Source organism: Schistocerca cancellata, chromosome 8, assembly GCF_023864275.1.
Source record: "Schistocerca cancellata isolate TAMUIC-IGC-003103 chromosome 8, iqSchCanc2.1, whole genome shotgun sequence".
NCBI lineage: Eukaryota > Metazoa > Arthropoda > Insecta > Orthoptera > Acrididae > Schistocerca > Schistocerca cancellata.
The window spans coordinates 81,395,746-81,419,828 of NC_064633.1; the positions used below are offsets into that span (position 1 = coordinate 81,395,746).

The following is a 24,083-nucleotide window of genomic DNA, read 5'->3' on the forward strand; positions in this document are numbered from 1 at the left end:
ACTTTCAACTAGTTTTGCAGTACTCAAACAACACACTAAAACAGCATGCATCTTTTGCAGAACAGGAAAAACTCGACCGTGACAGGATTCGAACCTGCAATCTTCGGATCCGAAGTCCGACGCCTTATCCATTAGGCCACACGGTCACTGGCGCAATATGCTTCCCCACACACACCTCATTTTCACCATTTGTACACTTGGCGGAATGAATTTCCCATCTTTGACCCAGTTCTCCAACTCAAATTTTAGTACTAAAAGTGCGACGCTACTTCTTGCTGTGTCCCATCGCAAGTTACATTCAAGCCCTTATGACGCTGATCAAACAAGAGGTGGCAAATCAGCTTCAATCGCTTAGTGCCATCTCAGTCGCTTGCGGAAGGTACCTCACCTTAAGTGATACAATGGCGAGTTGTCGCTATTACCAAAGCGCCGCCGCCGACGACGACGATGATAATCGCGAGGGTCTTTATCAGGGGTAGAAAATACATCACAAGAACTAAGTATTTCACGTCGGCATTCACCGGAGACTGCCAAAAGCAGCAGTGTCTGGTGCCCACTTTAATAGCACCATTCACACTATTCATTTGCGAGAGCATTTCTTAAATACCTCACCCATTCATAATTTTTTTTATCCTTGACCGCTTTTTTCGAAAGGGCCACGGTGGGAGGGGCTGTTACAAAATTCATTTGCCTCCTGTGAGGATCGAACTCACGACCTCTGGTTTACTAGACCAGCGCTCTGCCACTGAGCTAAGGAGGCGCCTCCTAGCGCGCTTTTCGGGTACTTTGTTCTTACAGACTAGTGAATCGGAGCCCTTCAGCTCGAAACGCACCGCATGAGCGACCATTATTTGCATTTCGTTAGCACAGCTGCTGCTTTCCTACACATCTCACACCATATCGATGTACAAATTAAATTCCAAAACAAATTTATTTCATTTCAGAGTTACTTTCAGCTTCAAATACCGTTCCTCTGATATTCATCCGAAGCTAGGCATCGTCGTAACCCGTTACGTTCATCACGCAAGGCTCACGAGAGAGGCGCATGTTGGATCCGCGTAGACACAAAATTTTGAGGCGCCCAGCGTGGGGCTCGAACCCACGACCCTGAGATTAAGAGTCTCATGCTCTACCGACTGAGCTAGCCGGGCTGTACACAAGGGTTACGAGCCATACAAAACTGATTTGACCTGCGACCATCTATTGAAGATTCTTTTGACTACAGCTTATTTCCTGCTGCCACAAATCAGCTACAATCCTATTTAATGAAAAATTGTCTCCGAAAGGCATCAAATCTGCTTGAAATGATACGTGGCTATCAGCACCATTATTCAACACACATGCTCGACTGTGCGCAGACGCCTGTGGCGTAGCCCTTGGGTCCTGAATCAGATGCAGTAGTTGCAACAAAAACTCTCCTGAACGGCACTGTGCCGAAAATTTCGCTACAGATCACCCTTGTGTTGCTTGTGCTTCAGGTAGACGCCGGTTTTGCAGCCAGGAAGCGGACAGCAGCTACTTTCAACTAGTTTTGCAGTACTCAAACAACACACTAAAACAGCATGCATCTTTTGCAGAACAGGAAAAACTCGACCGTGACAGGATTCGAACCTGCAATCTTCGGATCCGAAGTCCGACGCCTTATCCATTAGGCCACACGGTCACTGGCGCAATATGCTTCCCCACACACACCTCATTTTCACCATTTGTACACTTGGCGGAATGAATTTCCCATCTTTGACCCAGTTCTCCAACTCAAATTTTAGTACTAAAAGTGCGACGCTACTTCTTGCTGTGTCCCATCGCAAGTTACATTCAAGCCCTTATGACGCTGATCAAACAAGAGGTGGCAAATCAGCTTCAATCGCTTAGTGCCATCTCAGTCGCTTGCGGAAGGTACCTCACCTTAAGTGATACAATGGCGAGTTGTCGCTATTACCAAAGCGCCGCCGCCGACGACGACGATGATAATCGCGAGGGTCTTTATCAGGGGTAGAAAATACATCACAAGAACTAAGTATTTCACGTCGGCATTCACCGGAGACTGCCAAAAGCAGCAGTGTCTGGTGCCCACTTTAATAGCACCATTCACACTATTCATTTGCGAGAGCATTTCTTAAATACCTCACCCATTCATAATTTTTTTTATCCTTGACCGCTTTTTTCGAAAGGGCCACGGTGGGAGGGGCTGTTACAAAATTCATTTGCCTCCTGTGAGGATCGAACTCACGACCTCTGGTTTACTAGACCAGCGCTCTGCCACTGAGCTAAGGAGGCGCCTCCTAGCGCGCTTTTCGGGTACTTTGTTCTTACAGACTAGTCAATCGGAGCCCTTCAGCTCGAAACGCACCGCATGAGCGACCATTATTTGCATTTCGTTAGCACAGCTGCTGCTTTCCTACACATCTCACACCATATCGATGTACAAATTAAATTCCAAAACAAATTTATTTCATTTCAGAGTTACTTTCAGCTTCAAATACCGTTCCTCTGATATTCATCCGAAGCTAGGCATCGTCGTAACCCGTTACGTTCATCACGCAAGGCTCACGAGAGGGGCGCATGTTGGATCCGCGTAGACACAAAATTTTGAGCCGCCCAGCGTGGGGCTCGAACCCACGACCCTGAGATTAAGAGTCTCATGCTCTACCGACTGAGCTAGCCGGGCTGTACACAAGGGTTACGAGCCATACAATACTGATTTGACCTGCGACCATCTATTGAAGATTCTTTTGACTACAGCTTATTTCCTGCTGCCACAAATCAGCTACAATCCTATTTAATGAAAAATTGTCTCCGAAAGGCATCAAATCTGCTTGAAATGATACGTGGCTATCAGCACCATTATTCAACACACATGCTCGACTGTGCGCAGACGCCTGTGGCGTAGCCCTTGGGTCCTGAATCAGATGCAGTAGTTGCAACAAAAACTCTCCTGAACGGCACTGTGCCGAAAATTTCGCTACACATCACCCTTGTCTTGCTTGTGCTTCAGGTAGACGCCGGTTTTGCAGCCAGGAAGCGGACAGCAGCTACTTTCAACTAGTTTTGCAGTACTCAAACAACACACTAAAATAGCATGCATCTTTTGCAGAACAGGAAAAACTCGACCATGACAGGATTCGAACCTGCAATCTTCGGATCCGAAGTCCGACGCCTTATCCATTAGCCCACACGGTCACTGGCGCAATATGCTTCCCCACACACACCTCATTTTCACCATTTGTACACTTGGCGGAATGAATTTCCCATCTTTGACCCAGTTCTCCATCTCAAATTTTAGTACTAAAAGTGCGACGCTACTTCTTGCTGTGTCCCATCGCAAGTTACATTCAAGCCCTTATGACGCTGATCAAACAAGAGGTGGCAAATCAGCTTCAATCGCTTAGTGCCATCTCAGTCGCTTGCGGAAGGTACCTCACCTTAAGTGATACAATGGCGAGTTGTCGCTATTACCAAAGCGCCGCCGCCGCCGCCGACGACGACGATGATAATCGCGAGGGTCTTTATCAGGGGTAGAAAATACATCACAAGAACTAAGTATTTCACGTCGGCATTCACCGGAGACTGCCAAAAGCAGCAGTGTCTGGTGCCCACTTTAATAGCACCATTCACACTATTCATTTGCGAGAGCATTTCTTAAATACCGCACCCATTCATAATTTTTTTTATCCTTGACCGCTTTTTTCGAAAGGGCCACGGTGGGAGGGGCTGTTACAAAATTCATTTGCCTCCTGTGAGGATCGAACTCACGACCTCTGGTTTACTAGACCAGCGCTCTGCCACTGAGCTAAGGAGGCGCCTCCTAGCGCGCTTTTCGGGTACTTTGTTCTTACAGACTAGTCAATCGGAGCCCTTCAGCTCGAAACGCACCGCATGAGCGACCATTATTTGCATTTCGTTAGCACAGCTGCTGCTTTCCTACACATCTCACACCATATCGATGTACAAATTAAATTCCAAAACAAATTTATTTCATTTCAGAGTTACTTTCAGCTTCAAATACCGTTCCTCTGATATTCATCCGAAGCTAGGCATCGTCGTAACCCGTTACGTTCATCACGCAAGGCTCACGAGAGGGGCGCATGTTGGATCCGCGTAGACACAAAATTTTGAGCCGCCCAGCGTGGGGCTCGAACCCACGACCCTGAGATTAAGAGTCTCATGCTCTACCGACTGAGCTAGCCGGGCTGTACACAAGGGTTACGAGCCATACAATACTGATTTGACCTGCGACCATCTATTGAAGATTCTTTTGACTACAGCTTATTTCCTGCTGCCACAAATCAGCTACAATCCTATTTAATGAAAAATTGTCTCCGAAAGGCATCAAATCTGCTTGAAATGATACGTGGCTATCAGCACCATTATTCAACACACATGCTCGACTGTGCGCAGACGCCTGTGGCGTAGCCCTTGGGTCCTGAATCAGATGCAGTAGTTGCAACAAAAACTCTCCTGAACGGCACTGTGCCGAAAATTTCGCTACACATCACCCTTGTCTTGCTTGTGCTTCAGGTAGACGCCGGTTTTGCAGCCAGGAAGCGGACAGCAGCTACTTTCAACTAGTTTTGCAGTACTCAAACAACACACTAAAACAGCATGCATCTTTTGCAGAACAGGAAAAACTCGACCATGACAGGATTCGAACCTGCAATCTTCGGATCCGAAGTCCGACGCCTTATCCATTAGCCCACACGGTCACTGGCGCAATATGCTTCCCCACACACACCTCATTTTCACCATTTGTACACTTGGCGGAATGAATTTCCCATCTTTGACCCAGTTCTCCATCTCAAATTTTAGTACTAAAAGTGCGACGCTACTTCTTGCTGTGTCCCATCGCAAGTTACATTCAAGCCCTTATGACGCTGATCAAACAAGAGGTGGCAAATCAGCTTCAATCGCTTAGTGCCATCTCAGTCGCTTGCGGAAGGTACCTCACCTTAAGTGATACAATGGCGAGTTGTCGCTATTACCAAAGCGCCGCCGCCGCCGCCGACGACGACGATGATAATCGCGAGGGTCTTTATCAGGGGTAGAAAATACATCACAAGAACTAAGTATTTCACGTCGGCATTCACCGGAGACTGCCAAAAGCAGCAGTGTCTGGTGCCCACTTTAATAGCACCATTCACACTATTCATTTGCGAGAGCATTTCTTAAATACCGCACCCATTCATAATTTTTTTTATCCTTGACCGCTTTTTTCGAAAGGGCCACGGTGGGAGGGGCTGTTACAAAATTCATTTGCCTCCTGTGAGGATCGAACTCACGACCTCTGGTTTACTAGACCAGCGCTCTGCCACTGAGCTAAGGAGGCGCCTCCTAGCGCGCTTTTCGGGTACTTTGTTCTTACAGACTAGTCAATCGGAGCCCTTCAGCTCGAAACGCACCGCATGAGCGACCATTATTTGCATTTCGTTAGCACAGCTGCTGCTTTCCTACACATCTCACACCATATCGATGTACAAATTAAATTCCAAAACAAATTTATTTCATTTCAGAGTTACTTTCAGCTTCAAATACCGTTCCTCTGATATTCATCCGAAGCTAGGCATCGTCGTAACCCGTTACGTTCATCACGCAAGGCTCACGAGAGGGGCGCATGTTGGATCCGCGTAGACACAAAATTTTGAGGCGCCCAGCGTGGGGCTCGAACCCACGACCCTGAGATTAAGAGTCTCATGCTCTACCGACTGAGCTAGCCGGGCTGTACACAAGGGTTACGAGCCATACAAAACTGATTTGACCTGCGACCATCTATTGAAGATTCTTTTGACTACAGCTTATTTCCTGCTGCCACAAATCAGCTACAATCCTATTTAATGAAAAATTGTCTCCGAAAGGCATCAAATCTGCTTGAAATGATACGTGGCTATCAGCACCATTATTCAACACACATGCTCGACTGTGCGCAGACGCCTGTGGCGTAGCCCTTGGGTCCTGAATCAGATGCAGTAGTTGCAACAAAAACTCTCCTGAACGGCACTGTGCCGAAAATTTCGCTACAGATCACCCTTGTGTTGCTTGTGCTTCAGGTAGACGCCGGTTTTGCAGCCAGGAAGCGGACAGCAGCTACTTTCAACTAGTTTTGCAGTACTCAAACAACACACTAAAACAGCATGCATCTTTTGCAGAACAGGAAAAACTCGACCGTGACAGGATTCGAACCTGCAATCTTCGGATCCGAAGTCCGACGCCTTATCCATTAGGCCACACGGTCACTGGCGCAATATGCTTCCCCACACACACCTCATTTTCACCATTTGTACACTTGGCGGAATGAATTTCCCATCTTTGACCCAGTTCTCCAACTCAAATTTTAGTACTAAAAGTGCGACGCTACTTCTTGCTGTGTCCCATCGCAAGTTACATTCAAGCCCTTATGACGCTGATCAAACAAGAGGTGGCAAATCAGCTTCAATCGCTTAGTGCCATCTCAGTCGCTTGCGGAAGGTACCTCACCTTAAGTGATACAATGGCGAGTTGTCGCTATTACCAAAGCGCCGCCGCCGACGACGACGATGATAATCGCGAGGGTCTTTATCAGGGGTAGAAAATACATCACAAGAACTAAGTATTTCACGTCGGCATTCACCGGAGACTGCCAAAAGCAGCAGTGTCTGGTGCCCACTTTAATAGCACCATTCACACTATTCATTTGCGAGAGCATTTCTTAAATACCTCACCCATTCATAATTTTTTTTATCCTTGACCGCTTTTTTCGAAAGGGCCACGGTGGGAGGGGCTGTTACAAAATTCATTTGCCTCCTGTGAGGATCGAACTCACGACCTCTGGTTTACTAGACCAGCGCTCTGCCACTGAGCTAAGGAGGCGCCTCCTAGCGCGCTTTTCGGGTACTTTGTTCTTACAGACTAGTCAATCGGAGCCCTTCAGCTCGAAACGCACCGCATGAGCGACCATTATTTGCATTTCGTTAGCACAGCTGCTGCTTTCCTACACATCTCACACCATATCGATGTACAAATTAAATTCCAAAACAAATTTATTTCATTTCAGAGTTACTTTCAGCTTCAAATACCGTTCCTCTGATATTCATCCGAAGCTAGGCATCGTCGTAATCCGTTACGTTCATCACGCAAGGCCCACGAGAGGGGCGCATGTTGGATCCGCGTAGACACAAAATTTTGAGCCGCCCAGCGTGGGGCTCGAACCCACGACCCTGAGATTAAGAGTCTCATGCTCTACCGACTGAGCTAGCCGGGCTGTACACAAGGGTTACGAGCCATACAATACTGATTTGACCTGCGACCATCTATTGAAGATTCTTTTGACTACAGCTTATTTCCTGCTGCCACAAATCAGCTACAATCCTATTTAATGAAAAATTGTCTCCGAAAGGCATCAAATCTGCTTGAAATGATACGTGGCTATCAGCACCATTATTCAACACACATGCTCGACTGTGCGCAGACGCCTGTGGCGTAGCCCTTGGGTCCTGAATCAGATGCAGTAGTTGCAACAAAAACTCTCCTGAACGGCACTGTGCCGAAAATTTCGCTACAGATCACCCTTGTGTTGCTTGTGCTTCAGGTAGACGCCGGTTTTGCAGCCAGGAAGCGGACAGCAGCTACTTTCAACTAGTTTTGCAGTACTCAAACAACACACTAAAACAGCATGCATCTTTTGCAGAACAGGAAAAACTCGACCATGACAGGATTCGAACCTGCAATCTTCGGATCCGAAGTCCGACGCCTTATCCATTAGCCCACACGGTCACTGGCGCAATATGCTTCCCCACACACACCTCATTTTCACCATTTGTACACTTGGCGGAATGAATTTCCCATCTTTGACCCAGTTCTCCATCTCAAATTTTAGTACTAAAAGTGCGACGCTACTTCTTGCTGTGTCCCATCGCAAGTTACATTCAAGCCCTTATGACGCTGATCAAACAAGAGGTGGCAAATCAGCTTCAATCGCTTAGTGCCATCTCAGTCGCTTGCGGAAGGTACCTCACCTTAAGTGATACAATGGCGAGTTGTCGCTATTACCAAAGCGCCGCCGCCGCCGCCGCCGACGACGACGACGACGACGATGATAATCGCGATGGTCTTTATCAGGGGTAGAAAATACATCACAAGAACTAAGTATTTCACGTCGGCATTCACCGGAGACTGCCAAAAGCAGCAGTGTCTGGTGCCCACTTTAATAGCACCATTCACACTATTCATTTGCGAGAGCATTTCTTAAATACCGCACCCATTCATAATTTTTATATCCTTGACCGCTTTTTTCGAAAGGGCCACGGTGGGAGGGGCTGTTACAAAATTCATTTGCCTCCTGTGAGGATCGAACTCACGACCTCTGGTTTACTAGACCAGCGCTCTGCCACTGAGCTAAGGAGGCGCCTCCTAGCGCGCTTTTCGGGTACTTTGTTCTTACAGACTAGTGAATCGGAGCCCTTCAGCTCGAAACGCACCGCATGAGCGACCATTATTTGCATTTCGTTAGCACAGCTGCTGCTTTCCTACACATCTCACATCATATCGATGTACAAATTAAATTCCAAAACAAATTTATTTCATTTCAGAGTTACTTTCAGCTTCAAATACCGTTCCTCTGATATTCATCCGAAGCTAGGCATCGTCGTAACCCGTTACGTTCATCACGCAAGGCTCACGAGAGGGGCGCATGTTGGATCCGCATAGACACAAAATTTTGAGCCGCCCAGCGTGGGGCTCGAACCCACGACCCTGAGATTAAGAGTCTCACGCTCTACCGACTGAGCTAGCCGGGCTGTACACAAGGGTTACGAGCCATACAATACTGATTTGACCTGCGACCATCTATTGAAGATTCTTTTGACTACAGCTTATTTCCTGCTGCCACAAATCAGCTACAATCCTATTTAATGAAAAATTGTCTCCGAAAGGCATCAAATCTGCTTGAAATGATACGTGGCTATCAGCACCATTATTCAACACACATGCTCGACTGTGCGCAGACGCCTGTGGCGTAGCCCTTGGGTCCTGAATCAGATGCAGTAGTTGCAACAAAAACTCTCCTGAACGGCACTGTGCCGAAAATTTCGCTACAGATCACCCTTGTGTTGCTTGTGCTTCAGGTAGACGCCGGTTTTGCAGCCAGGAAGCGGACAGCAGCTACTTTCAACTAGTTTTGCAGTACTCAAACAACACACTAAAACAGCATGCATCTTTTGCAGAACAGGAAAAACTCGACCGTGACAGGATTCGAACCTGCAATCTTCGGATCCGAAGTCCGACGCCTTATCCATTAGGCCACACGGTCACTGGCGCAATATGCTTCCCCACACACACCTCATTTTCACCATTTGTACACTTGGCGGAATGAATTTCCCATCTTTGACCCAGTTCTCCAACTCAAATTTTAGTACTAAAAGTGCGACGCTACTTCTTGCTGTGTCCCATCGCAAGTTACATTCAAGCCCTTATGACGCTGATCAAACAAGAGGTGGCAAATCAGCTTCAATCGCTTAGTGCCATCTCAGTCGCTTGCGGAAGGTACCTCACCTTAAGTGATACAATGGCGAGTTGTCGCTATTACCAAAGCGCCGCCGCCGACGACGACGATGATAATCGCGAGGGTCTTTATCAGGGGTAGAAAATACATCACAAGAACTAAGTATTTCACGTCGGCATTCACCGGAGACTGCCAAAAGCAGCAGTGTCTGGTGCCCACTTTAATAGCACCATTCACACTATTCATTTGCGAGAGCATTTCTTAAATACCGCACCCATTCATAATTTTTTTTATCCTTGACCGCTTTTTTCGAAAGGGCCACGGTGGGAGGGGCTGTTACAAAATTCATTTGCCTCCTGTGAGGATCGAACTCACGACCTCTGGTTTACTAGACCAGCGCTCTGCCACTGAGCTAAGGAGGCGCCTCCTAGCGCGCTTTTCGGGTACTTTGTTCTTACAGACTAGTGAATCGGAGCCCTTCAGCTCGAAACGCACCGCATGAGCGACCATTATTTGCATTTCGTTAGCACAGCTGCTGCTTTCCTACACATCTCACACCATATCGATGTACAAATTAAATTCCAAAACAAATTTATTTCATTTCAGAGTTACTTTCAGCTTCAAATACCGTTCCTCTGATATTCATCCGAAGCTAGGCATCGTCGTAACCCGTTACGTTCATCACGCAAGGCTCACGAGAGGGGCGCATGTTGGATCCGCGTAGACACAAAATATTGAGCCGCCCAGCGTGGGGCTCGAACCCACGACCCTGAGATTAAGAGTCTCATGCTCTACCGACTGAGCTAGCCGGGCTGTACACAAGGGTTACGAGCCATACAATACTGATTTGACCTGCGACCATCTATTGAAGATTCTTTTGACTACAGCTTATTTCCTGCTGCCACAAATCAGCTACAATCCTATTTAATGAAAAATTGTCTCCGAAAGGCATCAAATCTGCTTGAAATGATACGTGGCTATCAGCACCATTATTCAACACACATGCTCGACTGTGCGCAGACGCCTGTGGCGTAGCCCTTGGGTCCTGAATCAGATGCAGTAGTTGCAAAAAAAACTCTCCTGAACGGCACTGTGCCGAAAATTTCGCTACAGATCACCCTTGTGTTGCTTGTGCTTCAGGTAGACGCCGGTTTTGCAGCCAGGAAGCGGACAGCAGCTACTTTCAACTAGTTTTGCAGTACTCAAACAACACACTAAAACAGCATGCATCTTTTGCAGAACAGGAAAAACTCGACCGTGACAGGATTCGAACCTGCAATCTTCGGATCCGAAGTCCGACGCCTTATCCATTAGGCCACACGGTCACTGGCGCAATATGCTTCCCCACACACACCTCATTTTCACCATTTGTACACTTGGCGGAATGAATTTCCCATCTTTGACCCAGTTCTCCATCTCAAATTTTAGTACTAAAAGTGCGACGCTACTTCTTGCTGTGTCCCATCGCAAGTTACATTCAAGCCCTTATGACGCTGATCAAACAAGAGGTGGCAAATCAGCTTCAATCGCTTAGTGCCATCTCAGTCGCTTGCAGAAGGTACCTCACCTTAAGTGATACAATGGCGAGTTGTCGCTATTACCAAAGCGCCGCCGCCGCCGCCGACGACGATGATAATCGCGAGGGTCTTTATCAGGGGTAGAAAATACATCACAAGAACTAAGTATTTCACGTCGGCATTCACCGGAGACTGCCAAAAGCAGCAGTGTCTGGTGCCCACTTTAATAGCACCATTCACACTATTCATTTGCGAGAGCATTTCTTAAATACCGCACCCATTCATAATTTTTTTTATCCTTGACCGCTTTTTTCGAAAGGGCCACGGTGGGAGGGGCTGTTACAAAATTCATTTGCCTCCTGTGAGGATCGAACTCACGACCTCTGGTTTACTAGACCAGCGCTCTGCCACTTTTTTTTTTTTCTTTTTTTTTTTCCATCTGTACCCGAAACCCTCGTAACCGCCCTCACGCGTCAGACCAGAGTGTCCGCCGCTCACACCAAGTAATAAATTCTTTTGATATTGGCGGCGAGCTTTTTGCGCTGACTCAGCCACTGACGTGCGATCAGTTTGCACAAAACGCTAGGGCTCGTCCGCGATTTGAACCCGGGACCTGCTGCACCCTAAGCAGGAATCATACCCCTTTTTTTTTTTTTTTTTCGAATGCAATGTTTCCCACGCTTTCGCTCATTTCACGGTTCCGTTGAAGACGTTCTTCACCACCTGACACAGAAAAAGGAATGCAGTCGGTAGGATATTTTTAATTCTTTTGCTTCTAAGGGAGTTAGTTGTCTAGTAAGTTCTTCTTATGGCATGCAATAGACAACCAGAACAGCTACAGGAGAGGGTCAGTTTTGTTGTCAGCGGTAGTTGCATTATCACAAACGCAGAGTAATTCCATTGGCGTCGCATGAAAACGAATACCTGCCGAAACCCGGGATCGAACCAGGGACCTTTAGATGTTCAGTCTAACGCTCTCCCAACTTTTTTTTTTTTTTTTTTTATTTTACAGCTTATTTCCTGCTGCCACAAATCAGCTATACTCCTATTCAATGAAAAATTGTCTCCGAAAGGCATCAAATCTGCTTGAAATGATACGTGGCTATCAGCACCATTATTCAACACACATGCTCGACTGTGCGCAGACGCCTGTGGCGTAGCCCTTGGGTCCTGAATCAGATGCAGTAGTTGCAACAAAAACTCTCCTGAACGGCACTGTGCCGAAAATTTCGCTAAAGATCACCCTTGTGTTGCTTGTGCTTCAGGTAGACGCCGGTTTTGCAGCCAGGAAGCGGACAGCAGCTACTTTCAACTAGTTTTGCAGTACTCAAACAACACAGTAAAACAGCTTGCATCTCTTGCAGAACACGAAAAATTCGACCGTGACAGGATTCGAACCTGCAATCTTCGGATCCGAAGTCCGACGCCTTATCCATTTTTTTTTTTTTTTCTTTGCAGCCAGGAAGCGGACAGCAGCTACTTTCAACTAGTTTTGCAGTACTCAAACAACACACTAAAACAGCATGCATCTTTTGCAGAACAGGAAAAACTCGACCGTGACAGGATTCGAACCTGCAATCGTCTTTTTTTTTTTTTTTTTTTTTTTTATCCTAGCCACTTTTTTTTTTTTTTTTGTTTGGGTGAAAGCCAGGTATCCTAGCCACTTTTTTTTTTTTTTTTTTTTTATTTATTAGCGTGTAGAAGCCGTAGGCACCTCTCAATGATGAATAAAATAGTTTACTGAGTCCACAGTTTGCTCGTGACGTCCTTATAGTTTCTATCGTGTTGTGGTGCGGTGTTATCCTATGCCTGTTCTCTCGAAGACTATATTCAACATTTTTCCGTAGAGTTGGTTATGGTTACTGAATTTTGTGGATTCCCAGTAAGCTGATTCCATGTAGACCATGAAATCAATTAAATTGTCAGATCCATTTCTACCAATTACGTAATGTGTATAGTGACCCATGAGCCACATGACAGTGTTATTTTTCCGTTCTGGGAATAATATCTCTTCAGGCCGTAACAGCATTTGTGGCGTATAATTGCGGCCATCACTTCTGGTGAGGAGTGCTATCTTTCTTCTGATCCATGTCCAATTGTGAACGAGTCCACTGCACGTGAATCGGTGTTGAAGTGTGTCCACAAATCCACACTTAGTGCAGTTATGTGTATCACTGAGTCCTATTCGATAAAGTTTTTCATTAGTTGGTACTGTGTCGCTGACGACCTTGTACCAAGTGGAAGCCACGTCTGTCGAATGGATTTTGAGGCTAATATTTTTCCATACAGCACGCCATATGACGTTCGGATATTTGATTTCTATGGTATTTTGTGTATCCGATTGGTGCCATGTAGTGAGTATCTCTCTTGTAGTTATATGTGACTTGTACACCGTGCCGGCCTCTAAGTAGCTGACCTCAATATAAAATTCCTTAACATGCGTGAGTTTGTTGTTTAGGTGGCCCACATTCACCGGGGGTTGCAGGGAACCTGGCTGGACAATTGTGAAGAGTCTGGAGGTAATGTTATTTCTATCCTTATTAATCATAAACAGGGTCCTTTTGACGTAAAGTGCAGATGCTTTTTTAACCAAATTGGTTAGCCCTAAGCCGCCCATCAGTCGTGCTTGGGTCACACTTTCGAGTCTAACTTTAAAAATGTTGCCTTGCCACAAGTAACTATTGGCAAGTCGCGTTACCTTTTTCACCTGTAATTTCGGTGCCGGGAATATTTGTGCTACAAAACAGGCTTTAGAAAACATGTAGGTGTTAATTAATTGAACTTTCTGCAATAAATTCGCGGATCGCCAACGAAGTTCGGTGAACGCACCCTGTATTTTGTTCGCCGTGTCCCGCCAATTTACTGCAGCCATCTTCATTGGACAATTGGTCATAGTAATACCTAGTGTTCTGTGGGAATCAACTAGTGTAGCCCATTGGCTGCGTACCCTGTCAAATCCTCGTAGGTTCAAGATTTTACTCTTATGTATGTTCACCTGTGCACCAGAGGCGCGACTATATTGACGTATCGTCTCTTCCAGAATTGTAAGTTCACCTTCGTGTCGGAGGACGACGCCCACGTCATCGGCATATGCTTTTGCTGTAAGCGTGACCCCGGATAATGTGACGCCACTTAATTTGTCTCTGAGTTGCCGTAGCAAAGGCTCAAGTGCAAGAACATACAAAAGCATTGATAATGGGCTCCCTTGTGGAACGCCCCTCTGTATATGAATAGTTTTCGTCGGCTGCCCGTTTACGTAAGCCTTTGCAGTTATGCCGGTCATCATCTGATGGATTACACGAACTGCTCGATCGTCAAAAGCCAGGTGTTGAAATATGAGATCCACATACCGGTGGCTGACATGGTCAAATGCCTTGCAGAAATCGATGAAGTATAGCGCACACCTGATGTCGGTGACTGCTACGATAGAAACAAGGTCTCTGTATTCGGAGATGACTGACATGATTGTCCTGCCTGGGAAGCAGGCTTGATGGCCTTTTATTACTGTTCTTAGAAGTGGTGTGAGTCTCTCCTTAAGTGCTCGTGCAATGGTCTTGTAATCATAGTTCATCAACATTAAGGGGCGTAAATTATCGATTTTCTTTTGTCCTTTACTTTTCGGGATCAAGACTAGTTTTCCTTCCTTAAGTTCAGTTGGTAAGTCTCGTCCATGTAAGGTTTCGTTGATTATATCCGTGAATGTTGGCCCAATAATATGCCAAAACTTGTGATAAAATTCTTTTGGTAATCCATCTGGACCCGCCGATTTGTTGGAAGGTGACGTCTTTACTAGATTAAAGATGTCGTCCTCTGCAAATGCAGCTATCAGACAGTTATTTTCTTCAGTAGTGATCCGTTCCGTTAATAAGTGCAACATTTCAGTACTTGCAGTCTCGGCAGTCTGGTCTGGACTGTAGAGGTGAGCGAAATGTTGTTGGATTGCGCGCACTATGTCATTTTGGTCTGTAATTACAGTCCCGTCTTCGAGTTTGAGGTCTTCAATAAAACTGCGTCGCCTATTAAGTTGGTGTTTGATCAGGTGAAACATTGAAGTAGTTTCTTCTTGTAGTAGAGACTTTGCCTTTGATTTAAGTTTTAATCCCTCTAACTGCTGTCGTGTGATGCTTAGAAGCTTCGCTTTTATTTTTCGAATGTGCTCTAGATGAGTGGGAGCTACGGTATGTTTGTCATGTAGTTCTCGTAATACCGTATAGTAAAAGTCGATTGTCTTTTTGCAATCTTTAGTTTTTTGATAACTGTATGATCTTAAGGTTTGCCTAAGTTTAGGCTTGGCAAACTTGACCCACCATTCGATTTTAGATCTGTATTTATGCACTGATTTCAAACATGCAGTCCATGTGGCTTTGACCCACTCTTCCAGTTCGTCATCTTGGAGATGGCCAATGTTGAGCATCCACTGATTACGGTAAAATTTTGTAGGTTGCTGCACTAAATTGAGAGTCACAGACAACCCACAGTGATCGGAGCAGTATGTCGGGATGACTTCCACATCCAACACGTTATGACTGAGATTCTCCGACACATACTGCCTATCGATCCGACTGCATGATGTTGAAGTGAAATGCGTGTACTTGACTAGCGTAGGGAATTTGACTTCCCATGCATCTTTGTACTTCATGTACTTGATGAAGTCATGCAGCTCCTTGGAGTAGTTAAAATGCGGGACCTGATCTTTTCTGTTAATGACACAATTGAAGTCGCCACCAATTATGACAGACGCAGGATTGTTCCTCAACAAGTAGATGATGTCTTCCTTGAAGAAGTGAGCTCTCGCAGCTCTGTTGGTGGTACCAGACGGTGCATAAACATTTACAACAGTGACATCAAAAATTTTACAGCTTAAGCCTCTTCCCGTAACTAGTTTATCCAACAACATTACCGGAATACCTTCACGAGTTAAAATTGCGGTTCCTGTAGTTGCGTCCGGTAGGACATTATAAAATATTTGAAAACCGGGCACGACGAAATCAGTGAATAACACTTCTTGCAACAATGCAACGTCCGCCTCTGCTTCATAGATAAATTGTTTTAACACAACTTTTTTCAAATCTGACGTTATCCTGTTAACATTAATAGTTAATATTTTATAAGCTTGACTCATCCGAGAAGGTTAATGGTCATGTAGGGGCGTCAAAGTAGAGTGAGTACAAAATCCGAGATTTACACTTTGCCCAATGTGAACAATGTATGTGAGGGGAAGAAGATCCAGTCGGAAATCCGCTGCTATGTCACCACTGTTGGTGAAGCTGCGGAGGCTGTATGTCTATCTTTGCTATTGTCTTGATCTACACTGACTGACACTTCAGATTTCCCAACTCCTTTACCGTCAGGTGATTTTTGCCTTTGTGTGCCCCCGTTGCGTTTCGCCTGCGCCCTGCCGACGTTGACGTTCGGCTGCGGCTTCAGGCGGCGCCGCTGTGTGTCTTGCGCGGTTCCGGCTGTATTGGGAATGCCTGTCCCTTGTGCAGGTCCCTCTTGTTGGTGGGCTGCACTGTGGGGGTCATTTAAGTCGTGAACGTGATCACTACTACCAACTTGATCAACAAGATTCACCTTAGTGCCTTGTTCTACCGTAGGCGAGGAAGTGCCTTCAGTATGTTGTGCACATTCCTGATTTGTATTTTCGGGTCCCTCTGGAATTGATGCCTGCAATGCTGCCTCCGCCGGTTCCATTTCAGCGACTGCTGCATTAGCTGTTAATGGAACATTGGCATTGGGTGGGCCTGATGATGCCGCCTCCATTGCAATGGCGGATTCCAGTGCTGGTTCATTACTGGCTTTTTGCTTTTGCACAGAGTGGGTGTGACCGGAACCATCCTCATCTGAAGAAATATCGGCGGAGTCCCGAGGCCGCTTATTGCCGGAGGCACTACGATCACTAGCAGCAGGGGCAGACTGCTCTTCTACAATAGTCATTATCTTGGCACTGTCATTCACTAAAGTGGGATCTTGCACGGTATCGGAAGGCAGAGAGACAACGGGCTGTTCTACATTACTTCGCATCAGGACATCACTAAATGTAAGCCGCTGTCGCTGTTGCAAATTGTTTTTTAAAACAAACATGCGACGGGGACAATCCTGCCTCAGGTGGCCACTCTCGTTACAAACATGGCACGTGGGAATTTGTCCGGTATAGGTAACTAGCCCCTTGTATCCACACACCATTATGTGCGACGGGATATTAACCTTTACTTCCATTTCAACAGATCGCACCCCGCTATAACACTGCAGCTTATGTTCCCTGGACCACATTTCATTTCTAACAGACCTAACGTCACCGTACTTCGACAAAACCTCCTTCAGGTAGCAATTTTCAACTTCAGGTGGGAGATTGAAAACACGGACATTTTTCAACTCTACATCAGCATTTGAAAGCGTAACGATACTCACAGTTCCGTTCCGATGGCGAAATTCAATGCGTCCCCCGAATTTCAGCAAAAGTCGCTCCATGAAAACAGGATTGTGCAGCTTCACGAAGAAACAGTACTGTTCCAAATCGTAATAGGCAGTGTGGACCTGTTCTGTCGTTATCCCGACGACGTCGACAATCCACTCGTGGATCTCTAGTGAGCTTGGTTGCAGAGCACGGGTTGTCTTATCAAATTCAAATTTCAGTGTATTCTTCCTGGGACACTGACGAGACATATCGCTAATTAACCCTTAACGGGCTAACAGCATCGAACGTGAACACGAAATACACAACAACACGCAGGCACAGAACAGTAAGACGACACGCGACGGACACAAACACCACTTGTAAACAATCGCTAGCTTGGCGGAGCGGACGGTACCTCCTCACACTAGCGCGTCTCAAGCGCAACGAACGCCACTGAGCTAAGGAGGCGCCTCCTAGCGCGCTTTTCGGGTACTTTGTTCTTACAGACTAGTGAATCGGAGCCCTTCAGCTCGAAACGCACCGCATGAGCGACCATTATTTGCATTTCGTTAGCACAGCTGCTGCTTTCCTACACATCTCACACCATATCGATGTACAAATTAAATTCCAAAACAAATTTATTTCATTTCAGAGTTACTTTCAGCTTCAAATACCGTTCCTCTGATATTCATCCGAAGCTAGGCATCGTCGTAACCCGTTACGTTCATCACGCAAGGCTCACGAGAGGGGCGCATGTTGGATCCGCGTAGACACAAAATTTTGAGCCGCCCAGCGTGGGGCTCGAACCCACGACCCTGAGATTAAGAGTCTCATGCTCTACCGACTGAGCTAGCCGGGCTGTACACAAGGGTTACGAGCCATACAATACTGATTTGACCTGCGACCATCTATTGAAGATTCTTTTGACTACAGCTTATTTCCTGCTGCCACAAATCAGCTACAATCCTATTTAATGAAAAATTGTCTCCTAAAGGCATCAAATCTGCTTGAAATGATACGTGGCTATCAGCACCATTATTCAACACACATGCTCGACTGTGCGCAGACGCCTGTGGCGTAGCCCTGGGTCCTGAATCAGATGCACTAGTTGCAACAAAAACTCTCCTGAACGGCACTGTGCCGAAAATTTCGCTACAGATCACCCTTGTGTTGCTTGTGCTTCAGGTAGACGCCGGTTTTGCAGCCAGGAAGCGGACAGCAGCTACTTTCAACTAGTTTTGCAGTACTCAAACAACACACTAAAACAGCATGCATCTTTTGCAGAACAGGAAAAACTCGACCGTGACAGGATTCGAACCTGCAATCTTCGGATCCGAAGTCCCACGCCTTTTCCATTAGGCCACACGGTCACTGGCGCAATATGCTTCCCCACACACACCTCATTTTCACCATTTGTACACTTGGCGGAATGAATTTCCCATCTTTGACCCAGTTCTCCATCTCAAATTTTAGTACTAAAAGTGCGACGCTACTTCTTGCTGTGTCCCATCGCAAGTTACATTCAAGCCCTTATGACGCTGATCAAACAAGAGGTGGCAAATCAGCTTCAATCGCTTAGTGCCATCTCAGTCGCTTGCGGAAGGTACCTCACCTTAAGTGATACAATGGCGAGTTGTCGCTATTACCAAAGCGCCGCCGCCGCCGCCGACGACGATGATAATCGCGAGGGTCTTTATCAGGGGTAGAAAATACATCACAAGAACTAAGTATTTCACGTCGGCATTCACCGGAGACTGCCAAAAGCAGCAGTGTCTGGTGCCCACTTTAATAGCACCATTCACACTATTCATTTGCGAGAGGATTTCTTAAATACCGCACCCATTCATAATTTTTTTTATCCTTGACCGCTTTTTTCGAAAGGGCCACGGTGGGAGGGGCTGTTACAAAATTCATTTGCCTCCTGTGAGGATCGAACTCACGACCTCTGGTTTACTAGACCAGCGCTCTGCCACTGAGCTAAGGAGGCGCCTCCTAGCGCGCTTTTCGGGTACTTTGTTCTTACAGACTAGTCAATCGGAGCCCTTCAGCTCGAAACGCACCGCATGAGCGACCATTATTTGCATTTCGTTAGCACAGCTGCTGCTTTCCTACACATCTCACACCATATCGATGTACAAATTAAATTCCAAAACAAATTTATTTCATTTCAGAGTTACTTTCAGCTTCAAATACCGTTCCTCTGATATTCATCCGAAGCTAGGCATCGTCGTAACCCGTTACGTTCATCACGCAAGGCTCACGAGAGGGGCGCATGTTGGATCCGCGTAGACACAAAATTTTGAGCCGCCCAGCGTGGGGCTCGAACCCACGACCCTGAGATTAAGAGTCTCATGCTCTACCGACTGAGCTAGCCGGGCTGTACACAAGGGTTACGAGCCATACAATACTGATTTGACCTGCGACCATCTATTGAAGATTCTTTTGACTACAGCTTATTTCCTGCTGCCACAAATCAGCTACAATCCTATTTAATGAAAAATTGTCTCCGAAAGGCATCAAATCTGCTTGAAATGATACGTGGCTATCAGCACCATTATTCAACACACATGCTCGACTGTGCGCAGACGCCTGTGGCGTAGCCCTTGGGTCCTGAATCAGATGCAGTAGTTGCAACAAAAACTCTCCTGAACGGCACTGTGCCGAAAATTTCGCTACACATCACCCTTGTCTTGCTTGTGCTTCAGGTAGACGCCGGTTTTGCAGCCAGGAAGCGGACAGCAGCTACTTTCAACTAGTTTTGCAGTACTCAAACAACACACTAAAACAGCATGCATCTTTTGCAGAACAGGAAAAACTCGACCGTGACAGGATTCGAACCTGCAATCTTTGGATTCGAAGTCCGACGCCTTATCCATTAGGCCACACGGTCACTGGCGCAATATGCTTCCCCACACACACCTCATTTTCACCATTTGTACACTTGGCGGAATGAATTTCCCATCTTTGACCCAGTTCTCCATCTCAAATTTTAGTACTAAAAGTGCGACGCTACTTCTTGCTGTGTCCCATCGCAAGTTACATTCAAGCCCTTATGACGCTGATCAAACAAGAGGTGGCAAATCAGCTTCAATCGCTTAGTGCCATCTCAGTCGCTTGCGGAAGGTACCTCACCTTAAGTGATACAATGGCGAGTTGTCGCTATTACCAAAGCGCCGCCGCCGCCGCCGACGACGACGACGACGACGACGACGACGACGATGATAATCGCGATGGTCTTTATCAGGGGTAGAAAATACATCACAAGAACTAAGTATTTCACGTCGGCATTCACCGGAGACTGCCAAAAGCAGCAGTGTCTGGTGCCCACTTTAATAGCACCATTCACACTATTCATTTGCGAGAGCATTTCTTAAATACCGCACCCATTCATAATTTTTATATCCTTGACCGCTTTTTTCGAAAGGGCCACGGTGGGAGGGGCTGTTACAAAATTCATTTGCCTCCTGTGAGGATCGAACTCACGACCTCTGGTTTACTAGACCAGCGCTCTGCCACTGAGCTAAGGAGGCGCCTCCTAGCGCGCTTTTCGGGTACTTTGTTCTTACAGACTAGTGAATCGGAGCCCTTCAGCTCGAAACGCACCGCATGAGCGACCATTATTTGCATTTCGTTAGCACAGCTGCTGCTTTCCTACACATCTCACATCATATCGATGTACAAATTAAATTCCAAAACAAATTTATTTCATTTCAGAGTTACTTTCAGCTTCAAATACCGTTCCTCTGATATTCATCCGAAGCTAGGCATCGTCGTAACCCGTTACGTTCATCACGCAAGGCTCACGAGAGGGGCGCATGTTGGATTCGCGTAGACACAAAATTTTGAGCCGCCCAGCGTGGGGCTCGAACCCACGACCCTGAGATTAAGAGTCTCATGCTCTACCGACTGAGCTAGCCGGGCTGTACACAAGGGTTACGAGCCATACAATACTGATTTGACCTGCGACCATCTATTGAAGATTCTTTTGACTACAGCTTATTTCCTGCTGCCACAAATCAGCTACAATCCTATTTAATGAAAAATTGTCTCCGAAAGGCATCAAATCTGCTTGAAATGATACGTGGCTATCAGCACCATTATTCAACACACATGCTCGACTGTGCGCAGACGCCTGTGGCGTAGCCCTTGGGTCCTGAATCAGATGCAGTAGTTGCAACAAAAACTCTCCTGAACGGCACTGTGCCGAAAATTTCGCTACAGATCACCCTTGTGTTGCTTGTGCTTCAGGTAGACGCCGGTTTTGCAGCCAGGAAGCGGACAGCAGCTACTTTCAACTAGTTTTGCAGTACTCAAACAACACACTAAAACAGCATGCATCTTTGGCAGAACAGGAAAAACTCGACCATGACAGGATTCGAACCTGCAATCTTCGGATCCGAAGTCCGACGCCTTATCCATTAGGCCACACGGTCACTGGCGCAATATGCTTCCCCACACACACCTCATTTTCACCATTTGTACACTTGGCGGAATGAATTTCCCATCTTTGACCCAGATCTCCATCTCAAATTTTAGTACTAAAAGTGCGACGCTACTTCTTGCTGTGTCCCATCGCAAGTTACATTCAAGCCCTTATGACGCTGATCAAACAAGAGGTGGCAAATCAGCTTCAATCGCTTAGTGCCATCTCAGTCGCTTGCGGAAGGTACCTCACCTTAAGTGATACAATGGCGAGTTGTCGCTATTACCAAAGCGCCGCCGCCGCCGACGACGACGACGATGATAATCGCGAGGGTCTTTATCAGGGGTAGAAAATACATCACAAGAACTAAGTATTTCACGTCGGCATTCACCGGAGACTGCCAAAAGCAGCAGTGTCTGGTGCCCACTTTAATAGCACCATTCACACTATTCATTTGCGAGAGCATTTCTTAAATACCGCACCCATTCATAATTTTTTTTATCCTTGACCGCTTTTTTCGAAAGGGCCACGGTGGGAGGGGCTGTTACAAAATTCATTTGCCTCCTGTGAGGATCGAACTCACGACCTCTGGTTTACTAGACCAGCGCTCTGCCACTGAGCTAAGGAGGCGCCTCCTAGCGCGCTTTTCGGGTACTTTGTTCTTACAGACTAGTGAATCGGAGCCCTTCAGCTCGAAACGCACCGCATGAGCGACCATTATTTGCATTTCGTTAGCACAGCTGCTGCTTTCCTACACATCTCACACCATATCGACGTACAAATTAAATTCCAAAACAAATTTATTTCATTTCAGAGTTACTTTCAGCTTCAAATACCGTTCCTCTGATATTCATCCGAAGCTAGGCATCGTCGTAACCCGTTACGTTCATCACGCAAGGCTCACGAGAGGGGCGCATGTTGGATCCGCGTAGACACAAAATTTTGAGCCGCCCAGCGTGGGGCTCGAACCCACGACCCTGAGATTAAGAGTCTCATGCTCTACCGACTGAGCTAGCCGGGCTGTACACAAGGGTTACGAGCCATACAATACTGATTTGACCTGCGACCATCTATTGAAGATTCTTTTGACTACAGCTTATTTCCTGCTGCCACAAATCAGCTACAATCCTATTTAATGAAAAATTGTCTCCGAAAGGCATCAAATCTGCTTGAAATGATACGTGGCTATCAGCACCATTATTCAACACACATGCTCGACTGTGCGCAGACGCCTGTGGCGTAGCCCTTGGGTCCTGAATCAGATGCAGTAGTTGCAACAAAAACTCTCCTGAACGGCACTGTGCCGAAAATTTCGCTACACATCACCCTTGTCTTGCTTGTGCTTCAGGTAGACGCCGGTTTTGCAGCCAGGAAGCGGACAGCAGCTACTTTCAACTAGTTTTGCAGTACTCAAACAACACACTAAAACAGCATGCATCTTTTGCAGAACAGGAAAAACTCGACCGTGACAGGATTCGAACCTGCAATCTTTGGATTCGAAGTCCGACGCCTTATCCATTAGGCCACACGGTCACTGGCGCAATATGCTTCCCCACACACACCTCATTTTCACCATTTGTACACTTGGCGGAATGAATTTCCCATCTTTGACCCAGTTCTCCATCTCAAATTTTAGTACTAAAAGTGCGACGCTACTTCTTGCTGTGTCCCATCGCAAGTTACATTCAAGCCCTTATGACGCTGATCAAACAAGAGGTGGCAAATCAGCTTCAATCGCTTAGTGCCATCTCAGTCGCTTGCGGAAGGTACCTCACCTTAAGTGATACAATGGCGAGTTGTCGCTATTACCAAAGCGCCGCCGCCGCCGCCGACGACGACGACGACGAAGACGACGATGATAATCGCGATGGTCTTTATCAGGGGTAGAAAATACATCACAAGAACTAAGTATTTCACGTCGGCATTCACCGGAGACTGCCAAAAGCAGCAGTGTCTGGTGCCCACTTTAATAGCACCATTCACACTATTCATTTGCGAGAGCATTTCTTAAATACCGCACCCATTCATAATTTTTATATCCTTGACCGCTTTTTTCGAAAGGGCCACGGTGGAGGGGCTGTTACAAAATTCATTTGCCTCCTGTGAGGATCGAACTCACGACCTCTGGTTTACTAGACCAGCGCTCTGCCACTGAGCTAAGGAGGCGCCTCCTAGCGCGCTTTTCGGGTACTTTGTTCTTACAGACTAGTGAATCGGAGCCCTTCAGCTCGAAACGCACCGCATGAGCGACCATTATTTGCATTTCGTTAGCACAGC

General features: G+C 46.5%; 34 non-coding genes across 34 annotated transcripts; all 34 read right to left on the reverse strand.

The window, feature by feature from the left end:
• Nucleotides 1-73: 73 nt before the first annotated feature.
• Trnar-ucg (transfer RNA arginine (anticodon UCG)) lies at nucleotides 74-146 on the reverse strand. The gene has a single exon. It is a non-coding gene; the product is annotated as a tRNA-Arg (tRNA).
• A 542-nt stretch (nucleotides 147-688) lies between these two features.
• Nucleotides 689-760, reverse strand: Trnat-agu (transfer RNA threonine (anticodon AGU)). Its single transcript has one exon. It is a non-coding gene; the product is annotated as a tRNA-Thr (tRNA).
• A 318-nt stretch (nucleotides 761-1,078) lies between these two features.
• Trnak-cuu (transfer RNA lysine (anticodon CUU)) lies at nucleotides 1,079-1,151 on the reverse strand. The gene has a single exon. It is a non-coding gene; the product is annotated as a tRNA-Lys (tRNA).
• Nucleotides 1,152-1,590: 439 nt separating this feature from the next.
• On the reverse strand, nucleotides 1,591-1,663 carry Trnar-ucg (transfer RNA arginine (anticodon UCG)). Its single transcript has one exon. It is a non-coding gene; the product is annotated as a tRNA-Arg (tRNA).
• A 542-nt stretch (nucleotides 1,664-2,205) lies between these two features.
• On the reverse strand, nucleotides 2,206-2,277 carry Trnat-agu (transfer RNA threonine (anticodon AGU)). Its single transcript has one exon. It is a non-coding gene; the product is annotated as a tRNA-Thr (tRNA).
• Nucleotides 2,278-2,595: 318 nt separating this feature from the next.
• Nucleotides 2,596-2,668, reverse strand: Trnak-cuu (transfer RNA lysine (anticodon CUU)). The gene has a single exon. It is a non-coding gene; the product is annotated as a tRNA-Lys (tRNA).
• A 439-nt stretch (nucleotides 2,669-3,107) lies between these two features.
• Trnar-ucg (transfer RNA arginine (anticodon UCG)) lies at nucleotides 3,108-3,180 on the reverse strand. Its single transcript has one exon. It is a non-coding gene; the product is annotated as a tRNA-Arg (tRNA).
• Nucleotides 3,181-3,728: 548 nt separating this feature from the next.
• On the reverse strand, nucleotides 3,729-3,800 carry Trnat-agu (transfer RNA threonine (anticodon AGU)). The gene has a single exon. It is a non-coding gene; the product is annotated as a tRNA-Thr (tRNA).
• A 318-nt stretch (nucleotides 3,801-4,118) lies between these two features.
• Nucleotides 4,119-4,191, reverse strand: Trnak-cuu (transfer RNA lysine (anticodon CUU)). The gene has a single exon. It is a non-coding gene; the product is annotated as a tRNA-Lys (tRNA).
• Nucleotides 4,192-4,630: 439 nt separating this feature from the next.
• Nucleotides 4,631-4,703, reverse strand: Trnar-ucg (transfer RNA arginine (anticodon UCG)). Its single transcript has one exon. It is a non-coding gene; the product is annotated as a tRNA-Arg (tRNA).
• Nucleotides 4,704-5,251: 548 nt separating this feature from the next.
• Trnat-agu (transfer RNA threonine (anticodon AGU)) lies at nucleotides 5,252-5,323 on the reverse strand. Its single transcript has one exon. It is a non-coding gene; the product is annotated as a tRNA-Thr (tRNA).
• Nucleotides 5,324-5,641: 318 nt separating this feature from the next.
• Trnak-cuu (transfer RNA lysine (anticodon CUU)) lies at nucleotides 5,642-5,714 on the reverse strand. The gene has a single exon. It is a non-coding gene; the product is annotated as a tRNA-Lys (tRNA).
• A 439-nt stretch (nucleotides 5,715-6,153) lies between these two features.
• On the reverse strand, nucleotides 6,154-6,226 carry Trnar-ucg (transfer RNA arginine (anticodon UCG)). The gene has a single exon. It is a non-coding gene; the product is annotated as a tRNA-Arg (tRNA).
• Nucleotides 6,227-6,768: 542 nt separating this feature from the next.
• On the reverse strand, nucleotides 6,769-6,840 carry Trnat-agu (transfer RNA threonine (anticodon AGU)). Its single transcript has one exon. It is a non-coding gene; the product is annotated as a tRNA-Thr (tRNA).
• A 318-nt stretch (nucleotides 6,841-7,158) lies between these two features.
• On the reverse strand, nucleotides 7,159-7,231 carry Trnak-cuu (transfer RNA lysine (anticodon CUU)). The gene has a single exon. It is a non-coding gene; the product is annotated as a tRNA-Lys (tRNA).
• A 439-nt stretch (nucleotides 7,232-7,670) lies between these two features.
• Trnar-ucg (transfer RNA arginine (anticodon UCG)) lies at nucleotides 7,671-7,743 on the reverse strand. Its single transcript has one exon. It is a non-coding gene; the product is annotated as a tRNA-Arg (tRNA).
• A 559-nt stretch (nucleotides 7,744-8,302) lies between these two features.
• Nucleotides 8,303-8,374, reverse strand: Trnat-agu (transfer RNA threonine (anticodon AGU)). The gene has a single exon. It is a non-coding gene; the product is annotated as a tRNA-Thr (tRNA).
• Nucleotides 8,375-8,692: 318 nt separating this feature from the next.
• On the reverse strand, nucleotides 8,693-8,765 carry Trnak-cuu (transfer RNA lysine (anticodon CUU)). Its single transcript has one exon. It is a non-coding gene; the product is annotated as a tRNA-Lys (tRNA).
• Nucleotides 8,766-9,204: 439 nt separating this feature from the next.
• Trnar-ucg (transfer RNA arginine (anticodon UCG)) lies at nucleotides 9,205-9,277 on the reverse strand. Its single transcript has one exon. It is a non-coding gene; the product is annotated as a tRNA-Arg (tRNA).
• Nucleotides 9,278-9,819: 542 nt separating this feature from the next.
• Trnat-agu (transfer RNA threonine (anticodon AGU)) lies at nucleotides 9,820-9,891 on the reverse strand. Its single transcript has one exon. It is a non-coding gene; the product is annotated as a tRNA-Thr (tRNA).
• A 318-nt stretch (nucleotides 9,892-10,209) lies between these two features.
• On the reverse strand, nucleotides 10,210-10,282 carry Trnak-cuu (transfer RNA lysine (anticodon CUU)). The gene has a single exon. It is a non-coding gene; the product is annotated as a tRNA-Lys (tRNA).
• A 439-nt stretch (nucleotides 10,283-10,721) lies between these two features.
• Trnar-ucg (transfer RNA arginine (anticodon UCG)) lies at nucleotides 10,722-10,794 on the reverse strand. Its single transcript has one exon. It is a non-coding gene; the product is annotated as a tRNA-Arg (tRNA).
• A 7,375-nt stretch (nucleotides 10,795-18,169) lies between these two features.
• On the reverse strand, nucleotides 18,170-18,242 carry Trnak-cuu (transfer RNA lysine (anticodon CUU)). The gene has a single exon. It is a non-coding gene; the product is annotated as a tRNA-Lys (tRNA).
• A 438-nt stretch (nucleotides 18,243-18,680) lies between these two features.
• Nucleotides 18,681-18,753, reverse strand: Trnar-ucg (transfer RNA arginine (anticodon UCG)). The gene has a single exon. It is a non-coding gene; the product is annotated as a tRNA-Arg (tRNA).
• A 545-nt stretch (nucleotides 18,754-19,298) lies between these two features.
• Nucleotides 19,299-19,370, reverse strand: Trnat-agu (transfer RNA threonine (anticodon AGU)). The gene has a single exon. It is a non-coding gene; the product is annotated as a tRNA-Thr (tRNA).
• A 318-nt stretch (nucleotides 19,371-19,688) lies between these two features.
• On the reverse strand, nucleotides 19,689-19,761 carry Trnak-cuu (transfer RNA lysine (anticodon CUU)). The gene has a single exon. It is a non-coding gene; the product is annotated as a tRNA-Lys (tRNA).
• A 439-nt stretch (nucleotides 19,762-20,200) lies between these two features.
• On the reverse strand, nucleotides 20,201-20,273 carry Trnar-ucg (transfer RNA arginine (anticodon UCG)). Its single transcript has one exon. It is a non-coding gene; the product is annotated as a tRNA-Arg (tRNA).
• Nucleotides 20,274-20,841: 568 nt separating this feature from the next.
• Nucleotides 20,842-20,913, reverse strand: Trnat-agu (transfer RNA threonine (anticodon AGU)). The gene has a single exon. It is a non-coding gene; the product is annotated as a tRNA-Thr (tRNA).
• A 318-nt stretch (nucleotides 20,914-21,231) lies between these two features.
• On the reverse strand, nucleotides 21,232-21,304 carry Trnak-cuu (transfer RNA lysine (anticodon CUU)). The gene has a single exon. It is a non-coding gene; the product is annotated as a tRNA-Lys (tRNA).
• Nucleotides 21,305-21,743: 439 nt separating this feature from the next.
• Trnar-ucg (transfer RNA arginine (anticodon UCG)) lies at nucleotides 21,744-21,816 on the reverse strand. The gene has a single exon. It is a non-coding gene; the product is annotated as a tRNA-Arg (tRNA).
• Nucleotides 21,817-22,364: 548 nt separating this feature from the next.
• Nucleotides 22,365-22,436, reverse strand: Trnat-agu (transfer RNA threonine (anticodon AGU)). The gene has a single exon. It is a non-coding gene; the product is annotated as a tRNA-Thr (tRNA).
• Nucleotides 22,437-22,754: 318 nt separating this feature from the next.
• On the reverse strand, nucleotides 22,755-22,827 carry Trnak-cuu (transfer RNA lysine (anticodon CUU)). The gene has a single exon. It is a non-coding gene; the product is annotated as a tRNA-Lys (tRNA).
• Nucleotides 22,828-23,266: 439 nt separating this feature from the next.
• On the reverse strand, nucleotides 23,267-23,339 carry Trnar-ucg (transfer RNA arginine (anticodon UCG)). Its single transcript has one exon. It is a non-coding gene; the product is annotated as a tRNA-Arg (tRNA).
• A 561-nt stretch (nucleotides 23,340-23,900) lies between these two features.
• On the reverse strand, nucleotides 23,901-23,972 carry Trnat-agu (transfer RNA threonine (anticodon AGU)). Its single transcript has one exon. It is a non-coding gene; the product is annotated as a tRNA-Thr (tRNA).
• Nucleotides 23,973-24,083: the final 111 nt, after the last annotated feature.